Consider the following 8,883-nt stretch of genomic DNA (forward strand, 5'->3'; position numbering starts at 1 on the left):
CTACAAAATCAACATACCATTGGCCAAACTGATAAAAGAAAAAACAGGAGAGGAAGTAAATAGCCCAAATAAGAAATCATATGGGGGATATTACAACAGATACAACTAAAATAAAAAGGATCATAACAGAATATTATGAAAAATTACACTTTAACAAATTGGAAATCCTAGATGAAATGGACACATTTTTAGAAACACACTGCCTAAACTAACACAAACTGAGATTAAAAGTCTGGACAGACCCATAATAAGAGAAGAGATTGATGAGGTAATAAAAAAATTTTTTTAAAACTCCTTAAAAAAAACCCTGGCCCAGGTGGCTTCACTGGAGAATTCTACCAATCATTCAGAGAAGAGCTCACACCAGTACTACTCAAACTATTTCAGAGCATAGAAAAGGAAGGAATCTCTCCAATTCATTCAATGCAGCCAGGATAACCCTGATACCAAAGCCAGGAGAAGACACTGCAAAAAAGAAAATTACAGGCCATTATCTGTCATTTATATAGAAAAAAAAAATTCTCAACAAAATTGTAGCCAGTAGAATTCAGCATCATATCAAAAAAAAAAAAAAAACCACAACCAAGTAGGATTCAGACCAGGTATGCAAGATGGTACAACATTAGAAAATCAACCAATGTAATCCACCACATAAATAGAACAAAAGAATCACATGATCATCTCAATGGATGCAGAAAGGCATTTGATAAAGTCCAACACCCAGTCCTGATAAAAACTCTCAATAAAATAGGAATAGAAGGGAAATTGCTCAACATAATGAAGGCCATCTGTACAAAACCAATGGAGAAGAAACGAAAGCATTCCCCCTGAGAATGGAAACAAGACAAGGATGCCCTTTATCATGACTCCTATTTAACATTTTGCTGGAAGACCTAGACAGAGCAATAAGGCAAGAAAAATAAAGAGCATCCAAATTGGAAAGGAAGAAGTAAAACTATCCCTATTCACAGGTTATATGGTCCTTTACATAGAGCACCCCAAAGAGTCCACAAGACAACTACTGGAACTAAAAGAAAAATTCAGCAGAGTGGCACGATATAAGATCAACATACAAAAATCAGTCGGACACCTATTCACTGTCAAAGAGAACTTTGAAAAGGAAATCAGGAAAACAATACCATTTATAATAAAAAGAAAAAAATAGCCCCTAAAAAAATAAAGTACTTAGGAAGAAGTCTAACCAGGGATACAAAAGGACCTATACAAAGAAAACAACAAAACACTATTGCAAGAAACCAAAAAGATTTACATAAATGGAAAAACATACCGTGCTCATGGATAGGAAGACTCAACACTGTGAAAATGTCAATCCTACCCAAAGCGATCTATAGATATAATGCAATCCTGATCCAAATACCAACAGCATTCCTTATTGAGATGGAAAAACTAATCACCAGATTTATATGGAAAGGAAAGAGGCCCAGAATAAGCAAAGCATTATTGAAGAAAAAGGACAAACTAGGAAGCCTCACACTGCCTGGTCTCTGCACCTACTATACAGCCACAGTAGTCAAAATAACCTGGTACTGAAACAATAACAGACACATTGACCAATGGAACAGAATCAAGAACCCAGATGTAAATCCATCCACGTATGGTCAGCTGATCTTTAACAAAAGCCCAAAGTCCATTAAATGGGGGAAAAGACAGTCTTTTTAACAAATGATGCTGGCAAAACCTGATGTCCATCTGTAAAAAAATGACACAGGACACATACCTCACACCATACACAAAAACTAACTTAAAATTGATCAAAGACCTAAATATAAAACCTAAAATGGTAAAGATCATGGAAGAGAATTCAGAAACAACACTGGGGGTCCTAATGCATGGCATAAATTCAATGCAAACCATAACTAATAATGCAGAAATACCAGAAGATAAACTAGATAACTGTAAGCTCCTGAAAATTAAACACTTACATGCTCATCAAAAGACTTCACCAAAAGAGTAAAAAGACAGACAGGAAAAAATATTTTGGCTACGACGTATCTGACAATGGTCTAATCTCTAAAATCTACAGACTACTTCAATATCTCGATAACAAAAAAACAATAACTCAATTAAAAAAAGAGCAAAGGATATGAACAGACACTTCACCCAAGAAGACATTCAGTTGGCTAACAGACACTTGAGGAAATGCTCGCAATCATTAGCCATGAGAGAAATGAAAATCAAAACTACAGGTACATACTATCTCACCCCCAAATTACTGCCATTAATCAAAAAAACAGAAAATAACAAATGTTGGAGAGGTTGTGGGGAGATTGGAACTTCTATGCACTGCTGGTGGAAATGTAAAATGATACAACCACTATGGAAATCAATATGGCGTCTCCTGAAAAAGCTAGAAATAGAAATACCATGTGATTCAGCAATCCCACTCCTAGGAATATATACCAGAGAAATAAGAGCCGTCACACTCTTGCACTGCTATGCACACTCATGTTCATTGTAGTGTTAAACACAATAGCAAAAAGAAGGGAGAAACCTAACCACCCATCAACAAATGAATGGATAAACAAATTATGGTACATACACACAATGGAGTACTATGAAACAATAAAGAACAATGATGAATCAGCAAAACATTTCATAACGTGGATGAATCTGGAGGGCATTATGCTGAGTGAAATAAGTCAAATACAGAAGGACAAATATCTTCCGAGACCACTGTTATAAAGGTTTACACACAGAAAAAAAACAATCCTTGATGGTTACGAGGGAGGGAATACCAATTGAGATGTTTCGACAAATAGATGCAGCACTGAAAGTGCTCACTTGTCTATGCCAAGAAATTTGGAAGACACCTAGCTGGCCAACCAGCTGGAGGAGATCCATATTTATGCCTAAGCCAAAGAAAGGTGATACAACTGAATGCAGAAATTATCAGTATCACACACAAGTAAAATTTTGCTGAAGATCATTCAAAAGAAGTGTCAGCAGTATATCGACAGGGAGCTGCCAGAAATTCAAGCTGGATTCAGAAAAGGACATGGAACAAGGGATATCATTGCTAATATCAGATGGATCCTGGCTGAAAGCAGAGAATACCAGAAAGATGTTTACCTGTGTTTTATTGAGTATGCAAATACATTTGACTATGTGAATCATCACACACACAAATTATAGATAACATTGCAAAGAATGGGAATCCCAGAAGACTTAATTGTACTTATGAGGAACCTGTACTTAAATCAAGAGGCAGTCGTTCACACAAAACAGGGAGATACTGCATAGTTTAATGTCAGAAAAGGTGTGCCTGAGGGTTGTATCATTTCACCATACTTATTTAATCTGTATGCTGAACAAATAACTCCAAAAACTGGACTATACGAAGAAGAATGTGGCATCAGGATTGGAGGAAGACTCATTAACAATTTGAGTTATGCTGATAATACAACTTTGCTTGCTGAAAGTAAAGAGGACTTGAAGCACTTACTTATGAACATCAAAGACCACAGCCTTCAGTATGGATTATGCCTCAACATAAAACAAAAATCCTCACAACTGAACCAATAAGCAGCATCATGATAAACAGAGAAAAGATCGAGGTTGTCAAGGATGTCATTTTACTTGGATCCAAAATCAACATCCATGGAAACAGGAGTCAAGAAATGAAACTATGTATTTCATTGGGCAAATCTGCTACAAAAGACCTGTTTAAAGTGTTAAAAAGCGAAGATGTCACTTTGAGAACTAAGATACACCTAACTGAAACCACGGTGTTTTCAATGCATGCAAAAACTAGAATGATGAATAAGGAAGACCTAAGAAGAATCGACACCTTTGAATTGTGGTGTTAGCGAAGAATATTGAATATACCATGGACTGCCAAAAGAACGAACAAATCTGTCTTGAAAGAAGTATAACCAGAATGCTCCTTAGAAACAAGGCTAGTGAAACTATGTCTCACATACTTCGGGCATGTTATCAGGAGGCATCAGTCCCTGCAAAAGGACATCCTGCTTTGTAAAGCAGAGGGTCATCAAAAAAGAGGGAGACCCTCAACGAGATGGATTGGCCCAGTGGCTACAGCAATGGGCTCAAGCATAACAATGATTGTGAGAATGCCAAAGGACTGGGCAGTATTTCATTCTGTTATACATAGGGTCGCTATGAGTTGGAACCGACTCGAAAGCACCTAACAACAGCAACAACAAGAACATGAATTTTGGTGGCCAAAGGGCAGAATATTATGGATTGAATCGTGTCCCCCCAAAAATGTGTGTCAACTCGGTTAGGCCATGATTCCTAGTATTGTGATTGTCCACCAATTTGTCATCTGGTGTGATTTTCCTATATGTTGTAAATCTCATTTCTGTGATGTTAATGAGGCAGGATTAGAAGCAGTTATGTTAATGAGGCAGGACTCAATCTACAAGATTAGGTTGTATCTTAAACCAGTCTCTTTTGAGATATAAAAGAGAGAAGTGAGCGAAGAGACAGGGGGACCTCATACCACCAAGAAACAAGAGCCAGGAGAATAGCAAGTCCTTTGGACCTGGGGTCGCTGCACTGAGAAGCTCCTCAACTGGGGAAGAGAAATTACAGAGACCTTCTTCCAAAAAAAAAAAAAATTTTTTTTTCTTTCAAAGCCAATGGAGAGATAGCCCCTTTCCCTGGAGCTGGCACCTTGAATTCAGACTTCTAACCTCCTAAATTGTGAGAGAGTAAATTTGTTTGTTAAAGCCAAAAAAAGACCAAAAAAAAAAAGATCTGCAAGGAAGGAGACTCTTTATCTTCTTCTCAACAGAGAAATAATTTTAAATTGTAGAAGACCTACAAAGTAACAGTCTAGAATATTTATTTTATACATGAAGTTAATGTGAGGTGAACAGCATTGCCTAGGATCACTGAGAAGCAGAGCCTGCCTGGTTACCCGTTGCTGTCGAGTCGATTCCAGCTAATAGCAATCCTATAGGACAGAGTAGAAATGCCCCATAGGTTTTCCAAGGAGCTCCTGGTGCAGCCGTAGCACTTAACCATTATACCACCAGGGTTTCCAGAGTGGTTATTTCATTAATAATTACTCAAACTCTAGAACAAAAAATATTCAAATGATGGTGTTTTAAACTTATCAATACATTATTGAGGGAAAATTTTTGACATTTTCACACTAAAACATTTGTTTTTTTTTTTTTTTCAAAAGAATATCACGATTAAACAAGGCTGGTTGGAAATGTTTTACCCTAAGGACAATGCTTCTAAAAGTAACATTGTTATTACTTGCCATCAAATTGATTTGACTCATGGCAACCCCATGTGTACAGAGCAGAATTACTTCATAGGGTTTTCAAGGCTGTGACATTTCAGAAGCAAATCTCCAGGCCTGTCTTCCAAGGCGTTTCTGGGTGGGTTCAAACCTCCAAACTTCTGGCTAGTAGTCGAGTGCTTAACAGTTTCTGCCACCCAGGGATGCCTCTAAACATAATGGTAATATTCTAATGGTTCCATTGGCATCATATTGTTGAGTCAAACAGTTCTGTTGCAGAAAACACCATATAACTATTATTGGGATAGTACTTTATGCAAAGAGCTTTATTACACTATCAAAGTATTTTGTGCATTAAACCAATATCAAAGTATTTTGTGCATTAAACCAAACCTGTTCAACCCAATAGAACAGAGGAGAACTGCCCCCATGGAGTTTTCAAGGAGTGGCTGGTGGATTCAAACAGCCCACCTTTTGGTAAGCAGCTGAGCTCTTAACTATTATGCCACCAGAGCTTCATCAAGTTTGGTTTTGTTTTTGCTTTGTTTTCTGCTAGGATTTTATTGTATATGCAGGAGCAAATACTGGTAGATATCGGAGGCTAATAATTAGCTTCCAAAGTGGCGATCTTATATCTTCATGAACAGGGTATGTAACTGTTGGGGAAAAGCTACTGAAAAACAATATCTAATCCCAACCCAGAAAACCTCTCCACAAAAATACAAGAAAGAAAAGTTTTACTATTGAGTGAGCATTAAACCAGAATTTGATATATCACAATCTGCTAAAGAGATTGCAAAGGCAGAAAGAAATATTATCCTTTATACAGCAGAGTGGATACAACTCATTACCATCATATTCAAGATAAAATTGCTAATTTTCCAATATGTTTACGGTAGGATACCTGAAGTTATGCTAATAGCGTTTCCATTTTAACCAGGACCTTCTATTGTGTCCCTTCCAGAAAACTGGGAGATGGGGTGTGATCTTCCTGGATGATTACATTTCAAAAGGGACTGTTCTCAAGTCTTTGAGGAAACACACTTTTTATTTCAAGTTTTTCCCACCTTTTTTTAATATTTTACTGTGTTTTAGGTAAAAGTTTAAACAGTAAATTAGATTCCCATTCAACAATTCATACACAAATTGTTCTGTGACATTGGTTACAATCCCTGTAATGTGTCAGCACTCTCACCATTTCCATCCCGCACGCCCCCCCGCCCCCCCCCCCGCCCAGTTTCCTTTGATGCAGTTTCCATGCCCCTCCTTGCCTTCTCGTCTTTGTTTCTGTGTAAATGTTGACCAGTTTGGTCCCCTATAGTTGATTATTTTAAGGAGCTCATTCCTCATGGGTGTTATTGTTTATTTCGCAGGCCATTTTTTTATTTGGCTGAAAGGTGACCTCCGGGACTGGCTTCAGTTCCAGGCTAAAAGGGTGTCTTAGGGCAATACGGTCAGGGATTCCTCTAGTCTCTGTCAGTTCAGTAAGTCTGGTCTTTTTTATGACTTTGAGTTTTGTTCTACATTTTTCTCCCATTTAAACCATGACCTTCTATTGTGTCCCCGGTCAGAACAGCGACTAGTGGTAGCCAGGCACCATCTAGTCCTTCTGGTCTCAGGGCAGAAGAGGCTGTGTGGTTCGTATGGTTTCATATAATTTTTAAAGAGACTGAGAAAGAATTTACAATTACAAGTTATGGAAAGTGGATTCTAAAAGAAGGAAATCCTTTTCCCTTATTTTCAACAAGGAGAACTAAAACTTCTAATTTTTAATTTGTATTTGTCCTTGCATAACGAAAGAACTTTCCATTCCTGGAATATAACTTCTGGGAGTAATCTGCTGTTTTAAAGTAAGTCCAAAACCATGAAATACAGTGATGTGTTCAAGTGAGAATTATTGCTAACTCTTAAAAAAAATTTTTTTTTTCTTATTCTTGATTTGCCAACATGTAAATGAGTATATACTTTAAAAGTTATTTTCAACATTTAGCAAAAAGACTTTATTTGGTCAGTGGTATAGAGTCCATTGACATCCAAATTAGCCATCCTGTTTGTCTGCAAAACTCTAACCTGCCTGATGCCTGAAGACAAGTGGACAAGCTTTGAGTGGTAGGGAAAGGTTAAGTGGGGAGGTCCTTGTCCCCATACATAACCCTAAGTAACAATGTCTGCTTTTCCATACTCCAAAAGATGTATCTTTAGGGAAGTATTAGCTTTTTTAATATTTTTATTCTGTTAAGAAATGCAGTTTAATTCTCCTGGAATCCAGATTTCAGGGTTCCATGGAGGTTGGGGTCACCTACACAAGGCATTGACCTAAGATGATCTTTTTAACCTTGAGAAAACTGGTTTCCTAAAGTCACATTTAAGTCAAACAATAGCTACTTAGTAAAGATCCATTTGCCTTAGGTATTGTACTCAAAGAATTATCTACGTGCAGTCAGTTTCAAGAAACAGAAATGCCAAGGTCAGACTAGGGCTGTGTTTTAGGGTAAATGGTTGTTATGAAAACACTGTTTTGGCCCCTTTTCCATGGCAATGCCAGGTATGAGAATATTTGGAGGTTCTTTCCTCTCTGGGACGTTTTTGATTCCCTAGTCAAAATGTTGCCCTGATTTGCAAATCATATATTAAACAAACTTCAGTGAAGTTATATTATTGGCTTAACATGATTTTTGTTTTATCACAGTTATGCAGTTTTATTTTAATTCATAAAAATGCAGAAAGCCTGTTTACAAAACTGTCTCTTGAAACGTCAGTTCTTTGTAGCAAGAAAATGCAAATTGCTCTATTACCACTTTATTAGAGTGGTGGCCTTCAGATTTCCTTATGGTTTCCTTTGTGATTTTCTCCTTGGAGACCCTCAGCCACTATACTTTCTTTCTTCCTTGCTTTGATTTTTCTTTCCCTCATTTTTTGAATTTACTTTTTCATTCTCATACCTTTACTCTAACTTTCAAAGGTTTTTTTCTCCCTTCATTTGAGATGAATTAAAGATTTCACAGGGTCTTTATGATCATGCATTGGTGCATTAAATATTTCTGCTTGGCATACATAGAATTTTCTCTCAGTGGATTTGATCAGACAATGTGGTCTTAAAAACTTTATGTGATTTTAACAATCAAGACTTGAATTTTTCAGTTAATCTTGATAGGCAGAAATCCCATTCCTATCTTAATACTCCATGTGAAAGTATTGTATTACTAATAATTTTGCACCCAAGCATACTGTATTAGTGTTGAGTCACGCAACCGAAGTATAAAATCCTATTAAAGCTTGTTTTCCCTTCATTACACAAAAGGCAGCATTGACAGCATGCTGTGTCAACATTGAATACTGTGAACAAAGAGTGCTAAATTACGTTTTTTAATCCATGACACCCCCTTGAATAACACAGTGCTCGGAATTTATCTAGATATTACAGGAAAATAGTAGAATGCCACCAACAAAGTATACTGGTGAGTAACTGCAGTGGCTGTAGTTTCAAATGACCACCGTAGCCAGAAGAGCTTTTCTCTCGCTGTCCGTAGCTTAGTGATTGAAACCTTTTCTTTCAACTGCAGACCTCCCACCCTCGATTTAGCAGTCTGTGAAATAGCCCTTGCATCATTAAAATGGCCTCTAAATGGGGTTTAAAGACCACTGTG

The sequence above is a fragment of the Elephas maximus genome, chromosome 2 (assembly GCF_024166365.1).
Source record: "Elephas maximus indicus isolate mEleMax1 chromosome 2, mEleMax1 primary haplotype, whole genome shotgun sequence".
In the NCBI taxonomy this organism is placed as follows: Eukaryota; Metazoa; Chordata; class Mammalia; order Proboscidea; family Elephantidae; genus Elephas; species Elephas maximus.